The sequence below is a fragment of the Somniosus microcephalus genome, chromosome 8 (genome assembly GCF_052327205.1).
Source record: "Somniosus microcephalus isolate GS21.2 chromosome 8, FLI_Smic_1.0, whole genome shotgun sequence".
Taxonomy (NCBI): Eukaryota; Metazoa; Chordata; class Chondrichthyes; order Squaliformes; family Somniosidae; genus Somniosus; species Somniosus microcephalus.
Window position 1 is genome coordinate 23,551,899 of NC_140994.1, and position 17,397 is coordinate 23,569,295.

Genomic DNA, 17,397 nt, shown 5'->3' on the forward strand with positions numbered 1-17,397 from the left:
ACAACGAAATGTAGGCTTGCGGCTCCCGAGAGTGTACAATTTGGATTAGGACACTTAAACATTTCAACATACATTTGTACATATATATTAGCATAAATATGACCATAATAAAGTGAATAAAGTGCATCGGCAGATGTGCAGGCTTTAGTGTTTATTTGTGGAGTTCAGTAGGATGACAGCCCTGGGAAAGAAGCTGTTCCTAAATCTGGTCGTACGGGTGCGAATGCATCTGTAGCGTCTTCCAGATGGTAGGAGGGCGAACAGGCTGTGGCTGGGGTGGGTAGGGTCTTTGATGATGGTCCGTGCCCTCCGTAGGCAGCGTTTCTGATATATATGTTCTATGGTCGGTAGCCGGGTGCCGGTAATGCGTTGGGCAGTTTTGACTACCCGCTGCAGGGCTTTCCGGTCATGGGAGCTACAGCCGCCGTACCATACCATGATACAGTTTGTCAGGATGCTCTCTATAGTGCGGCGGTAGAAGTTAGAGAGGATCGGGGGTGACAGATTACATCCCTTCAGCCTCCTCAAGAAATATAGGCGCTGCTGGGCCTTCTTCACCAGAGAGGAGGTGTTGAGGGACCAGGAGAGGTATTCCGTGATGTGGACTCCGAGGAACTTAAAGCTGGCCACCCTTTCCACCTCCGCCCCATTGATGTGGATGGGGGTGTGACTTCCGCCTTTGGACTTCCTGAAGTCCACGATTATTTCCTTTGTTTTCTTGGTGTTAAGGGCCAGGTTGTTGTCGGCGCACCACTTCACGAGATGCTGGACCTCCTCCCTGTAGGCTGACTCATCATTGTTGGTGATCTGGCCTACTACTGTGGTGTCATCTGCAAACTTGATGATGGTGTTGGAACCATTAACTGAGATTGATAGATTTTGGTTAGGCAGGGTATCGAGGGATATGGAACCAAGGCGGGTAGATTAGGGTGACCATACGTCCCTGTTTTCCAGGGACAATCCCCGGATGAGGTACTGTGTCCCCGGGCAAACAACGTCCCTGGAAGAGCCCCCGGTTCAGGAAACTCGTCCCGAATAAAATGTTCAGTGATTATAATTCGTTAGCGCAGATGCGGCAGATGTTTACAGTCAACGACCTTGGTCGTCACGCGCTGGTGGCGCCGCCCACCATGTCGTCAAACCGGGTGACCGATGATTGATGGCGGAACTGACCAATCAAAGCAGGGGGAAATTGAGCTGCATCTACGTCATAAATAAATTAGATGAATAAAGTGCGGGTAGAGGCAGGATTATCCGGTGAAAGATGGAGGGCGAGAGGGTGGTGTATTTGTCAAAGAGCAGAGTAAGAATGGAGCAAAGACAGCGCGCCAAATTTAAGAAAGTAGGTTTATTTAATCAGTATCTTTTAAGTACTTGGATATGTTGTGTTCTTACTAATGGAAGTGTTGCATTCAACCCCTCGTTCTAAAGAACATTGGTCCCAAAACATTTTTTTATTTTCATAGATTTTTTTAAATCTTATCTAATCAATCTTTACCGCCCACAGATTCTCTCTTTAGGCCCTTTCCTCTTTGTTTCTAGCTTGTGTGCATTGATGTTGAAATAGGCTCTAGCAGTACATTAGTGGCTAACAGTTTAGTGTGAATGGGGTCAAGGGAGCCAGGAAATGGGTTTCCTTCACTTAGAAAGAGCACGAGCTAAGGGAGAAACTAGAGAAAGACATGGGGAGTGATTTTGTCAATGGGGACATGACGGAGGCGGGACTGCTGCTTGTCGGGTTTTAGTCCCACCTCCATCGATGTCTGGCCAACCCACGCTATTTTCCCTTGATTGACCTTGTTAAGCCCCGCCCAGCGGGTTTAGCAGGCCAATTAAGGGAAAGCCGGTTACAGAGAATGTCAGCGTATGACGTTTCATCTGTCAAGATTTTTTGACAGATGAATTGTCATCGTTTGACAGCTTTGAGAAGTTGTCAAACACTGACATTCTCTGTTGTTTGGTGAGTCTTGTATTCAAGACTCACCAAACCTATTTCCTGAGCAGAAATCAGATGGCTGTTGTATCGGAGAATGCAGCAGCCATTCTGTCATCTCTGCCGTGGAGATTCCAGAGCCTCCGGATCCCCAACGATTGAAGCCTGCAAGAAGAAACAAAGGTAAGGAAACTTTTTCTAACACTTTTCACTCACCTCACTTACCTCTCCACACTTGCTCCCATCACTCACCTCCACAGCGCACTTTTCGACCCCTCTCACCCCCGCAGACCCACTGCTCACCTCGTTGACCCTGGCGGGGTTTCCCGACGTCGGGAAGCCCGTGCTTCTGGTGGAAAAATGGGGATAATCCTCTTAACTGCCTGTTAACAGGCAGTTAAGTGGCTGTAATCCCCTTCCCACCTCGAGGAGACAAGTCCCAGTGCGGGACGGCTACCCGCCTCCTGGGAAGATGGCACAGAGGCGGGTTGGGGGCGGGATGGGTACCCGCTCTCAGTTTCTGCCATTTTCCCGGCAGTCCCGCCTCCATACCCACCTCCCCAGGGCTGGCAAAATCTCCCCCTTAGGTTCAGGTTTAGGGCTAGGGGAGCCTTGGAAGAGGTTTGGCTTGGTGGATAAGAGATACTTGCTCTTGAGACGGTTCAGAGAAGGTTCACTCGGTTGATTCCAGAGATGAGGGGGTTGACGTATGAGGAAAGGTTGAGTAGGTTGGGACTCTACTCATTGGAGTTCAGAAGAATGAGAGGCGATCTTATCGAAACATATAAGATTGTGGGGGGGCTTGATCGGGTGGATGCGGTGAGGATGTTCCCACTGATGGGTGAGATTAGAACTAGGGGGCATAATCTTAGAATAAGGGGCTGCCCTTTCAAAACTGAGATGAGGAGAAACTTCTTCACTCAGAGGGTAGTAAATCTATGGAATTTGCTGCCCCAGAGAGCTGTGGAAGCTGCAACATTAAATAAATTTAAAATGGAGATCGACATTTTCCTAGCAGATAAGGGAATTAGGGGTTATGGGGAGCGGGCAGGGAAGTAGACGTGAGTCTAGATTCGGATCAGCCATGATCCTATTGAATGGCGGAGCAGGCCCGAGGGGCCATATGGCCTACTCCTGCTCCTACTTCTTATGTTCTTATTGGGGGGTGTAACAGAGGCAGATGAACAGATGGTCTTAATCTTCGTGACAAACAAGCCTGTGAGCTCCTTCCGTGTGCTGTTGGCGAGGAACATTGTAATTTCCATCATACATACACAAGAAAATTCTGAAAGCAGTTTTAAAATAAATAACTCCGATATAGGAGGGAAGGTGGGCTGAAGCAGGAGCAGAGATGGGCAATGTAATGGAGGTGGAAGTGGGCGGTCTTTGTGATGGAGGGCATTATGGAGTTGGAAGCTCAGTTCAGAGACGCTATGGTGGCAAACCATTTTGGTTCAACCTGAGTTTGTGGTGGAGCTGAAAACAATGGCTTAGATGTTCCCAATGTTTAACAGGAGGAATTTTTGGCTCATCAAGGATTAGATGTCAGACGAGCAATCTGACAACACAAAGGAAGTGGAGGTGTTGAGTGAGGTGATGGAGAGGTAGAGCTGGGTGTCAGTCTGTGTACAGAAAGCTTGAAACTAACGGGTGGATGCTGTTTGGTTGTACTTTGTGGGCCTCAGTGTGCAAACTAAAGATAGGAACATGGGCAAACAGTCAGAGACCCACCCGCATAATCTTTCATATCCTGGAACTAGCGTACAGCAGAACACCTGTTCCACATTATCGTTAACCACGTGATGGTTGATGAAGGTTAATCTCTACGCATATTCCACTAGCAGAAGCAACAAAGTCATCATTCCAGTTTTCTTGAAATGTGGAGATAGCACAGCAATCGTTAATAAATTTGTGAAAAATAAATGATTTGGGCAGTGATGTGAAGAAATAAATTTTCTGAATAGACCATAGAGACAGTGGGTACAAAAAACTGACGTTCCTGAACAGTGTCATTGTATTATTTTGATTTTTTTGAGTTTGTTGAGTTTTTGGATGAGGTAACAGAGAGGGTTGATGTGGTGTACATGGACTTCCAAACGGCGTTTGATAAAGTGCCACATAATAGGCTTGCCAGCAAAGCTGAAGCCCATGGAATAAAAGGGACCGTGGCAGCATGGATATAAAATTGGCTAAGTGACAGGAAACAGAGAGTAGTGGTGAATGGTTGCTTTTCGGACTGGAGGTCGGTATACAGTGGTGTTCCCCAGGTGTCGGTACGAGGATCACTGCTTTTCTTGATATATATTAATGACTTGGACGTAGGTGTACAGGGCACAATTTCAAAATTTGCAGACGACACAAAACTTGGAAGTATAGTGAACAGTGAGGAGGATAGTGATAGACTTCAAGAGGACATAGACAGGCTGGTGGAATGGGCGGACACATGACAGATGAAATTTAACGCAGAAAAGTGCAAAGTGATACATTTTGGTAGGAAGAATGAGGAGAGGTAATATAAACTAAAGGGTACAATTCTAAAGGGGGTGCAGAAACAGAGAGACCTGGGGATATATGTGCACAAATCATTGAAGGTGGCAGGCAGGTTGAGAAAGCAGTTAAGAAAGCATACGGGATCCTGGGCTTCATAAATTGAGGCATAGAGTGCAAAAGCAAGGAAGTTATGATGAACCTTTATAAAACACTGGTCCGACCTCAACTGGAGTATTGTGTCCAATTCTGGGCACCACACGTTAGGCAGGATGTGAAGGCCTTAGAGAGGGTGCAGAAAAGATTTACAAAAATGGTTCCAGGGATGAGGGACTTCAGTTACGTGGATAGACTGGAGAAGCTGGGGTTGTTCTCCTTAGAGCAGAGAAGGTTGAGAGGAGATTTGATAGAGGTGTTCAAAATCATGAGGGTTCTAGACAGAGTAGATAGAGGGAAACTGTTCCCATTGGCGGAAGGGTCGAGAACCAGAGGACACAGGTTTAAGATGATTGGCAGAAGAACCAAAGGCGACATGAGGAAAAACTTTTTTACACAGCAAGTGGTTAGGATCTGGAATGCACTGCCTGAAAGGGTGGTGGAGGCAGACTCAATCGTGGCTTTCAAAAGGGAATTGGGTAAGTACCTGAAAGAAAAAAAATGCAGGGCTACGGAGAAAGGGCGGGGGAGTGGGACTAGCTGAAGTGCTCTTGCAGAGAGCCGGCACAGGCTCAATGGGCCGAATGACCTCCTACTGTGCTGTAACCGTTCTATGATTATAAACGGTGTCTGACTGCGCTTCAATAGTGTGACGTCACATCCACGGTAATTATATGCACATTTGTTTTGCATTTGTAGTGTATATGTGCAACTGTTAAAATATAGGCTGTTAAAAAATTTTGCACAACCTACATTTTCCATCCTGGATACTTTGCTGTGCTCCCACTCTATGGCCGGAGTTTTGCCTACCTGGTCGGGTCTGGTGCGGGCGGTGGCCATGGCGGGCCGCGACCCCACTGCCGGCTCCGTCCCGCTGCTGAAAACAACTTTTCCTTAATAGGGCCTGGTGTAAGAAAACTACTAGGCACTTGGTCTGAGTATTAAACAAGGCTTTAATCAACTGTTTTTCAACATGGAGATCTAGCTGTGTCCTTCACTAGTTCCTGTTAAAGGATGTCCTGCACAAGCTGGGCCCATGCCCGAGTATTTATACTCTCCCTGGACTGCGCCACCAGCAGGCCACCCAGTATTATTTCATAAGTCTTTCCACATGAATGACAAGATTCATGTCAGGGCCTAGTAAGCCCGTCCTGCGCATTACCCGGCCCAATTGAATGGTGCAGGTGACGTCATTGATGACGTTTTCAGCTGAGATCTTTTTAAAGGGGCCATGGCCACATTAGATATGAATGTCAATGTAACATCGTGCTGTCAGTGCACTACAGCATTGGAGTGCTGCAAACACTGACAATGACTGCACAGAGGTGCAGGGCTGCACCCAGTTTCTCCGATGACTCCCTCCATATGCTTCCAATGGGCGGAAGAGACCTCCCCAGGACACCAAAACAGCCTGGTTGGAGATTGCAGAGGAGGTCACCAGCAGGGAAGTGGTCAGGAGGACCTGGGTGCAGTGCCGCAAACGTTTCAATGATCTCATTAGAGCAGAAAATGTGAGTACAAAGCCACGCTCACCTTCATCCTGCTGTGCCTCTCATCACATTCCCATCACTCTGCCTTCCCAACCCTACCCCTGCACATCCTTACTCACACCAACATAAGAACATAAGAACATAAGAAGTAGGAGCAGGAGTAGGCCATACGGCCCCTCGGGCCTGCTCCGCCATTCAATAGGATCATGGCTGATCCGAACCTAGACTCACGTCCACTTCCCTGCCCTCTCCCCGTAACCCCTAATTCCCTTATCAGCTAGGAAACTGTCTATCTCCGTTTTAAATTTATTTAATGTTGCAGCTTCCACAGCTCTCTGAGGTAGCAAATTCCATAGATTTACCACCCTCTGAGTGAAGAAGTTTCTCCTCATCTCAGTTTTGAAAGGGCAGCCCCTTATTCTAAGACTATGCCCCCTAGTTCTAGTTGCACCCATCAGTGGAAACATCCTCACCGCATCCACCCGATCAAGCCCCCTCACAATCTTATATGTTTCGATAAGATCGCCTCTCATTCTTCTGAACTCCAATGAGTAGAGGCCCAACATACCTTGCACATTCCTCTCTCTCTATCTACATTAACACATCCCCTTCTCACTAGCCACCCTTCACACTCACCCCCATCCTAGTGCAATCATACCAACTAACAACACACAAGGAGGCCACTTGGCTTTGGCACCCCACTCCATCATAGTCTCCCTCTAAAGATCTAACCCATCCATTCCTTACACTCATTCCATCACTCTCACTTAACTTTCTCTTCTTTCCCTCCTTGCAGGAAAAGAGAGCCCCAAATAAGAGGGAGAGGGGGAGAAACACGGTGGCCCTCCATCATTTTCAAACCTTACAACAGCAGAGGAGGCTGCTTTAGAAATATCTGGAGTCGCCGAGCAACTGGAGGTGGGAGACGGAGAGAGGGGGACATCTCAGCAACCTGGACAGAATTACATCTCATACAGCTACATGGCATACATAAGTCACTCATATGGGGACTGATGTCAGCAGCCACTGAATGGTCATCATGTGCATAATGGTATCTGTACCCATTCTTCATATGGCACATCTAACTCATCTCTTTACTCTCCCAAAGGTCCATCAAGAGCCTTCCCCCCACTGTCCAGGAGGAAGAGGAAGACGACTCCTTAGAGCAGCCTCCAGCCTCTGAGGGCGCAGTGTCACCAGACATGAGCGCTCCCAGCACCAGCGCAGAGATGCACACCTCAGTGGGTGCCATGCGAGATGGAGTAGTGTTGTCACTGGGTCCGTCACAAGTGAGTAAGAGCAGATGGTGGAGAGAAGGACAGCAGTGGAGACTGCTCACCGGAGGGTACAGGATACTCCCAGCTCTGCTCAGCTGTATGCAGACGCTGAGCCTCAGGGGCCATCCAGAAAGAAGGCGATCCTGGAGGTGCAGCAAGAAGTGCAGGAGGCTCTGACAGGTTTTGCGAGCGCGATGTTTGCAAATGTTCAGAGAATGGAGGAGTCAATCTCCAACATGAGCACCACCACGTTGCAGGCGATGGCGACTGTAGGCTCTTCCATGGATAGGGTGGCCACGTACATGGAGCACATGGTCTCTATGGAGAATAGATGGCTATCTATGGGGCATAGATTGCTATTTATGGGGAATAGATGGCAGAGACTCATAGACCTCCTGTCTGGGAGGGATGTCAGTGTAGACGTGGGTCCTCATGGCCCCACTGATGTGCAGCAATGTGCTCTTCAGCTCCTTGGCAGCAGGGAAGTGAGCAGGCTGCCTCTACCTCTGCCACAGGGCTAGCACCTCGTAGAAGCTTGCGGAAGATAAAGATGACACCCAAGTAGATTCAGAAGGGTAGCCACTTGGGTGTTTTATCCAATGTTTATGTAAAGTTTCCATTAATGTGCTGTCAAACATAAAGATCTTTATTTTCAACACTTTCTGGTCTTGGACAGATTTGTGTGCAGCTTTGTAAGTGGCTTAGTGAGTTACAGTGAATGGTGAGACATAACAGTACCCCCAGCAATGGTGATGAGTGCGAAAAGAATGGCTTGGACATTGCAGGGATGCGTTATGGTGTTGCTGTGGGTTGGAGCCAACCTGGCACATCATGCGGCAGCCATATAGGTGTACAGCATCAAGTGAAGTAAATCTGGTCATGGTGAGACCCTCCCTGGCCCCCCGGGCAGCAATGTGGTCAGGTGCTGATGCCCTGTGTCCTGTGCAGCATCAGGTGATTGCGGAGAAGGTCGGCGCTGTTGTTGTTGGTGCTGCTGGTGTGCCTGGTGCTACTGGTGTTGGGGGCTGATTGTGGTCAGATTCTGAGGACCAAGGTGAGACAGTATAAACAGCATCCATGCTGATGGAATAGATGGCAGGTGAAGTAGAGATGACAGAGCAATGTGTCAATGGTGAGAAAGGTTCTTCCAATGAGATGACACTAAATGAGACTTTGCTGGAAAGACTGCAGCTGCCGAATCTGTGCTGGGAATGCAGTGAGAAACAGCTTCTGCTGAGGAAAGTGATCAGCTGTCAGGTGGGAGCTTTTGTAGTACATTTGATGCTGGCAACTACTCAGCTGAATAAATGGCCACTGAACTCCAGCCTCAGGTTGACAGGCGTGGTTCCCGAGCAGCGGGTTTCCCCTGGCCAACCAGTTAAATTTGAAAGGTAAGGGTCTGACAACGAGCTACTAGTACTTTAAACTGGGTCACCCACCTCTGCCGGTCGGGTCGGGTCCATGCTGACAGATGCACCTGAGGGAAAGGCACATGGGAGCGGGATGACTGCAGAATTCCGACCCGCTCCCAAAAATAACAACTTTCCCACCCGACCTGCTTCTGATTGCGCCTGCTACCACCCCGAAAAATTCCAGCCTGTGTCCCCAGATTCGGTTCAGAAAATATGGTTATCCTAGTGTAGATGGAGTTATGATACAGACATGGAACAAGGGCGGGTAAATAGAGTGCCGTACAGATCAGCCATGATCTAATTGAATGGCGGAACAGGCTCAAGGGGCTGAATAGCCGACTCCGGTTCCTATGTTCCTATGATAAGTTATCAGATCGGACTCCAAGGGATCTATAAAAGATTTCCACAAAGGTCTGCATCATCAGATTTCTGTCCATCTGCAATGCTAGCACTGTTTTCTTTGTGTAACTGTCATTGTCTTTTTGGAGTTAGGGAATGAAGAGTGTGAGTATTTGCAGTCTCCAACACAGAAAGAATTGAAAGCCGGTACTCTACGTCACTGAGGGACGGGACAAGGGTCCGTGCTTGCAATTCCCTGCAGCAAGCTGCTGACTCAATCGTGTCCTTGTGTGTCGTTGCTGAGTAGAGACCAGGCACTTCCCACAGGAAAGGGGGGAAAGAAACTGTAATGCTACGAAAACTATTGGGGGGAAAAATTCAGTTGCTTTGCACCTCCCATTAGCGCCCTAAGAAAGCGCTAACGGGACGCAAAGCAACTAGCGTCCGGGCGCAACGCCGCCAATGCCTCCAGCGAAATTCAGTGGGAGGTTAGCGGCAGCAGTTACCGTTAGCGCCCCACGGCGCTGCACCGCCAGCGATTACGTCATCGCGTGCGCAGCACATTGATACATTTAAAGGGAAGCCAAGTAAGTACATGAGGGAGAAAGGAATAGAAGGATATGCTGAGAGGGTAAGATGAAGTGAGGTGGGAGGAGTGTCAGCTGTGGCTCAGTGGGCAGCACACTCACCTCTGAGTCAGAAGGTTATGGGTTCATAGTCCCACTCCAGAGACTTGAGCACAATAAATCTAAACTGACACTCCAGTGTATTACTGAGGGAGTGCTGCACTATCGGGGGTGCCATCTTTCAGATAAGGCCTTAAACCGAGGCCCCGTCTGCCCTCCCAGATGGACATAAAAGATCCTATGGCACTATCTTGAAAAAGAACAGGGGAGTTATCCCCGGTGTCCTGGCCAATGCTTATCCCTCAATCAACAAAACAAAAACAGATTATTTGGTCATTATCACATTGCTGTTTGTTGGGAGCTTGCTGAGCGCAAATTGTCTGCTGCGTTTCCCACATTACAACAGTGACTACACTTCAAAATTACTTCTTTCTAAAGCGCTTTGGGACATCCAGTGGTCATGAAAGGCACTATATAAATGCAAATCTTTCTTTCTTTCTTTGTGTGGTGCATAAATACTGGCATGGACCAGTTGGGCCGAATGGCCTGTTTCTGCGCTGTAAATTCTATGTAATTCTATGTAAATAAACCAGCCGGTGACTGAAAGTAAAAACAATTCTATTCTCATACAGCAAATAATTGCACGTGACGACAAGCTACGGGAGGAGAAACGACAAACATTTGTCCATTAACCCAGCATGAAGAAGAGGCCACGAGATACAGCTCCCACTCTGCTGAGGTGATTGGGGAAGAAACACGCGAGGTCAAAACCAGTGCCAAAGTTTAAAGATCCTAAAAAGATTTTCGTTTTTTAACATTCGTATTCTGAGGCGACCCTTACATGAGCAGAGCAATAAGGAATATAATGGATAGCAGGAAACCCATCGCATGTCTTTGTCTTTTTCTCTCTGCGTGAGCTGGAATTAGTGAAGAAGAAGAAATGGAGAAAGAAAGTGACCAAATGACAGGATCATCAACAGCATGGACAGCCAGCAGAAGTTCACTCACACCTAGGGTTGTGAAGGGGTGGAAAGTTTCCGGTAAATTTCTGGTAAATTTCCGGAAATTTTCCATGGGATGTTTAGCATGGGAATTTTGGGAATTTTGCCCAAAAAAGCACATGCTAGCATAATATTGGGTTTTTTTTGTATTTCTTTCATTTTTTTTCACAGGTCCTCTCTTAAAATTACTAACAGAGATGGAATCTTAATTATTAAGGAATTTCTTAATCAATATATGTTTATCTTCTTACTTGGCTTGTTTTAATAATTACAAGTTTTGTGTGTGACTGTGAACAAGTGTGTCCTGATTGGTTGGATGAGTGGATGAGCGATTAGCTCCCTCTATTGATGATGTAGCGTCGTGCGTGCACAGGTCATGCTTCCATCACATGGAGCATCAGGAAAAATTTACTCACCCTGTTGCAATCGTGCTGATCGACCGCAGTTCGACACAGAGATGAATGCCCTTTATTTCTCTGCATAGAACAATGCCACGTTCACCGTCGGATGTGTGGAAGCATTTTACCCCAGGCATTAAAGATGGAAAGACTGTGTACATGTGCAAACACTGTACAAAGCCATATGTAAAGAATGCCACAAAGATGCAGCAGCATTTATCCAAATGGAACAACTTCACTCAAAGCTCACAGCAGTCAGCCCAAAGTTCCTCTGCTTCCATTCAAGAAGATGATGGTTCACATTCAGCATCAGGCTCTTTATCATCAGCAACTCCTGGCCCACTTGGAAGGTTCTTTGATACAATGGATAACCATAGCCAGAAGAATGCAGGTGAGTGCCTTGCTCGAGCTGTATATGCGACAGGCTCACCCCTCATGCTCACAGCCAACGTGTACTGGAAGAGATTTTTCAATGTTATTCGCTCTGCATACTGTCCTCCCACCAGACATGCTTTGTCTACTTATTTGCTGGAGGCTGAGTATAACAGGGTCCAAGGAAAGCTCAAAGAAACGATAGAGATGGCAGACTGTGTTGCAGTTATCTCAGATGGGTGGTCAAATGTACGAGGGGAGGGCATCATAAACTACATCGTCTCCACTCCTCTCCCAGTGTTCTTCAAGAGCACAGACACGAAGGACAACAGACACACAGGCACATACATTGCTGATGAGCTGAAAGCGGTCATCAATGATCTTGGATCACAAAAGGTCTTTGCAGTAGTTACTGAAAATGCTGCGAATATGAAGGCTGCTTGGGCTCAAGTGGAGGAGGCCTACCTTCATATTACGTCTATTGGGTGCGCAGCTCATGTGCTCAACCTGCTCCTCAAGGACATCATGGGTTTGAGAACCATGGAAACACTGTACAAGAGAGCCAAGCAAGTTGTTAAGTATGTCAGGGGAAAACAGGAAGTTGCAGCAAACTACAACTCCAAGCAAATGACAAAGAACAAGAACACCACACTGAAGTTGCACAGTAACACTAGATGGGATGGCGTTGTCATAATGTACAACAGCCTTCTGGAGGGTAAGGAGTCGCTGCAAGAAATGGCAATATCCCAGTCTGGGGATATGGAAACCACCATCAAGAAAGTACTGCTGGATGATGTGTTTTGGGAGAGAGTGATTAGCAGCCTTAAACTACTCTCACCAGTAGCATCTGTAATTGCTCAGATTGAAGGAGATGACGCTGTCTTGTCAGGTGTTCTCAGGCTTTTTGCGGATTTAAAAGAACAAATCAGCATTGCCCTACCCACATCCCTGCTGCTCAAAGCAGAGGAGAAGGCAATTGTTCAATTCATACAGACGCATCAAGAATTTTGTGTCAAGCCGATTCATGCTGCAGCATACATGCTGGACCCAAAGCATGTTGGGAGACCAATACTTTCTGGAGAATAGATCAACAGCGCTTACAGTGTGATTTCTATCCTCTCACGCCACCTCAATCTGGACGTGGGCAAAGTTCTGGGAAGTCTGGCAAAGTTCTCTACCAAGCAAGGTCTTTGGAATGGGGATGGGATGTGGGAATCATGCAAGCATATCAATGCACATACCTGGTGGAAGGGACTTTGTGTATCTGAGGCCCTGTCACCCATTGCATCGGTGATACTCCAAATCCCACCTTCACCAGCGGCCTCTGAACAAAACTGGTCACTTTTTGGGAATACGCATACAAAGGTGCGCAACAGGCTGACTAACAAGAGTGGAGAAACTGGTGGCTATCCGGGCGAACCTACAACTTATTGAGCCAGATACAGAAGTGTCCACCACACAGCTAGACAGTGACACAGAGGAGGAAATGGACACGTCAGAGCCAGAGTCAGAGAATCAGGAGGAGCAATGATGAGTAGAAGACTCAGAAGACTCATGAGTAGAAGACTCAAAGGGACAAAATAAGGACAAATTACAGGCTAAATATGCTCTTTTTATTTAATTTTAGATGGGTCTTTTTTGTGGGGGCTCAATAAAGTTCAAAATTATAACCTAAATAAAATTTTGAAACCCTGTTTTTATTTGTATGGAACAGTATGTCTATTTTGATGACAAAGATAATATAAGGGTCAGAGACAAAAACCATCAGTGTGCAAAAAACTCAAAATTCCCATAAATTCCCAAAATTCCCATAAATTCCCAAAAATTCCCATGGAAAGTTTCCTCTTTTAAAAATTCCTGGAATTTTGCAACCCTACTCACACCTTCCTTCATTCTCTAAATGACTTCTCAGTTATAAAGTTCCAAAACCTTTAAATGACTGTTGCTAGAAATATTCTTACGATTTTCATTTGATTTTTCTATTTGAAAACATGAAGTTGCACTGAAAGTGAAAAAGATGTTTGTGGATTTGGGGTCCTTTTGGGACTTCTGCTTTTAACGATGAATGGAGTGTTCCGAAGGGTTGTACATATAAATTATGTGGAGAATATTAGTAATTACAGAAGTCATCTAATGATAATTTTATCACACATTACTGAAAATCTTTCTGATGAGTTTGCCTCGCAGCTCTTTCCCAACAGATGCCTGTGACCCTGTTGTGTCTTCCTCATGTCCAGTTTCCTCTATCTCAGGAGTTTCAGCTTCTGATTCAGTCTTGTTCACAGGAATCTCTATTTTTAGGCCTTTCTGAAGAACAAAGTTGTGGAGGACACAGAAAGCCACCACAATTCATGAGGTAACATTGGGAACAGCATGGAGGGAGCCCCAGGACCTATCAAGGCACCCAAATTTTCCCTTCAGCATTCCAATGACCTGTTCAATTTTGATTCAGGTACAGATGTGAACTTCATTGTAGCATTCCTTTGCTTCATTGGTGGTCCTGCTCGATGCTTTTAGCAGCCCCAGTAGTTAATGGATATGTCTCTAAAAAGCTAGTCAGCACCATCTCCTTCACTCTGACAGAATGGAGCAAAAGGTTAAGGACTGCTCTTTCACTTGCCCAGAAACTCAAGTTACACATTGACAAGCTATACATCAAGTGACAAGTTATACTTCAAATGATGCAAACCACTCACACAGATATTCTTCAACCTTTCAACATCTCCAGTGATTGGTCAGTACATGGACACTGTTTCCATCTTTCATGGCTAAGTACTGTACCGTCATTCAGTCATGTGTTGAGGTATGCTCACAGTGAGCACTCATGAAACATTACTTCATTCCTTATCACTCAGGACCAACATTTGTTCAGATGACAAGCTGTTATCAGGCTGGTAAGAGCTGCCAGGAATGTGCATATTCATTCATCCAACTGTATAACTGAAGCAACCGTCTGCTGGACAAGGAGCTGCTGTGGATCCATCTATGTGACGTTTTAAAAGTCAGTCGAAGCATTTGGGTAGAGGCAAATGTCAACAATTTCTTTCTTCATAATTTAACCTTTTGGCTTAACAATAACTTTATTGGCCTTGCAAATTGGCTTCTGCCGCATGACACTGGCTGTGAGAGGCCTGCCAATGTGGGGGTAATTCTATTGGCTTTTTGCTTCCAGTGGGAGCCTAATCTGCCAGAAGCATGTATCAAAACTTCAGTCATAAACTGTGTGCAATTCTCCAATAACTAAACGGTGAGAACATCGAACACAGTGCACACCCACATTTCCATATCTGCTTCTGGTAGGATATTATGAAGTTGGAAAATATCCTTTTGCAGGAGGAACTCCAAGCTTGGAAATGTAGTGAAGGACGAGTGAATCACAAGCTTTTGGTCCTCTGCCCTAATGCCTCCTTATGTGGCTTGGTGTCAAGTGTTGTTTGATAACGCTCCTGTGAAGCATCTTAGGACTTTTTACTATGTTAAAGGTGCTATATAAATATAAGCTGTTGTTGTTGTTATTGTTGTTGTAGTACATTAGCCAGTCAGTGTACCCAATGGCTCCAGAGAATATGATAATTAAAGAGGTAGTCTTTATAAAAAGTGTTATGCAGACTTTTTTGTAATTTGGGATGGAGTTGAGCTGTTAATCATTTTTGGCATGATGACACCATCAGGAAGTGAAGGAATGGTGATATTCAGTATGATTTATGTTCATGTGTCTTGAGTTTCTAAACAAAGTATACAAAATTCGCTAACGCCTCTTTTTATGAAGATGGTACTTTAAAGCATGTTGTTGGAATGCTTCATGCAAGTCCTAAGATGCAATGCCAGACTTGTATACTCCACATTTGGCATCTCCTACTCCCCATCGTGTGATAATAGGGAAGGGTCATATTTTTCTACAATTATTTGTCTGTGATTATATTTGAGATAATGTAGCAATAGTTTGGTTTCTTCCATCTTCTGATCTATTTAGTTAGCAGGGAGACTGAGAGAATACTAGCTGCTTTCAACTGACTGTGGCAAGAGTAAAACTTGTCTGAACATGGAAGATCATAATCCCCTAACAATGTTCAAGCACAGTCTGGAAACCAGATGGCATAAAGCTATTGTGAAATGTTGAGTTAATTATGGTGAATCTGTATTGCTAATGGTGTGGTTGTTCATTTTCATAACCTACAAACAGTGCTCTCGTACATTACTTGGTTAGGAAACAGCAACGGGCAATGGGGTAATTAGTGAGCAATTTATAAGAATGCTGTATGGTAGTGTTTCTGCTTAGGTTTCAGTGCAGGCTGTTGCAAAAACTATAGGGTGATTTTAATCCTATTTACTTAATAAAAGCAAAGCTGGTGGGATTTAAATCAGGCCCAGGCATCAAAATCAGCTGGGTCTCATTCTGTCGTGGGTAGACAGGAAATTAACTCACCAGCAGTTAAAATTCAGCCCTTAACGTCTGTTTGAAAACTCTCTAATGGTACCAATACTTATTTAAAGAGGACTAAAGAAAGAAAGAACTTGCATTTATATAGTGCCTCGCACAACCTCAGGATGTCCCAAAGCACTTTACAGTCAATGAAGTACTTTTTGAAGTGTAGTCACTGTTGTATTGTAGAGAATGCGGCAGCCAATTTGTGCACAGCAAGGTCCCAGAAATAGCAATAAAACAGATAATCTGTTTTAGTGATGTTGGTTGAGGAATAAGTATTGGCCAGGACACCGGGTAAAATGCCCCTGCTTCAAAATAATAACAAGGGATCTTTTACATCCACCTGAGAGGACAGACGGGGCCTTGGTTCAACATCTCAGCAGAAAGACAGCACTTCCAACAGTGTAGCGCTACCTCACTGAAGGGTCAGTCTAGGTTTTGTGCTGAAGTTTCATTGTGTGGGACCTGAACCCATGACCTTATAACTCACAGGTGAGCGTGCTGCCACTGAGTCACGACTGACAAGGGCAGAAAGAGTTACAAGTCTATATTTCATTTAGGTTATTACAGGGATCTAATATAGATAGCAGTGCCTGTTTTTCTGTACTCATAAAGGGTCATTTTCTGACTTTGCACTGCTAGCAGGCTGGAAATGTACAACAGAAATTCAGGTGCATGATTTTCTGGCTATTTACATAAATCATATCTGGAAAATGGGAAATAACCATGCTGATTAACTGAGCAAGCCCGAAAACATTGCGAACCAGTGCACTTGCTCTTTGCTATTCCACTGCCGAATACGCCTGCCCTGCATGGGAAAGGTCTACTCATGTCAAGAAGATGGATGCCGTTCTGAATGCAAGCTGCCGATTTATCACAGGTTGCTTAAAACCAACAAACACCAACAGCCTATATATCCTGGCGGGTATCGCTCCCCCTGATATAAGAAGAATGGTAGCCAGCAAGAAAGAGCGACTCCGTCAAACATCAGATGAGAGGCACCCTCTGCATTGTCATACACCTACACCCAGCCGCCTAAAGTCAAGGAAGAGCTTCATGAACAGTGTTGTTCCATTACAATCAACCTCATCTGAAGCCCGCATCGCCTTGTGGAAAGACCGGCTCGCCAGTCTTGAACAACCCCCAGCGATGGAAATTTTACCTGATGAAAGCCTTCCCCCAGGAGCTAATTGCAACTGGGCAATCTGGAAGTGCCTTAACAGACTTAGGACCGGTGTAGGTTGCTCAAAGGTGTCACTAAACAAATGGGGATATTCAACCAGCCCGACAACTTGTGAATGTGGAACTGAGGCACAGACAATGCAACATCTCCTGCAATGCCCATCATTAGAGGAACCCTGCACTGTTGCAGATCTTGCCAAATCCAACAACAAGGCGCAAAAATGTGTCCAGTTCTGGCTGGGCTACGTATAGACTGTCCGTGGACACGATAAGAAGAAGAAGAACTGAGCAAAATAAA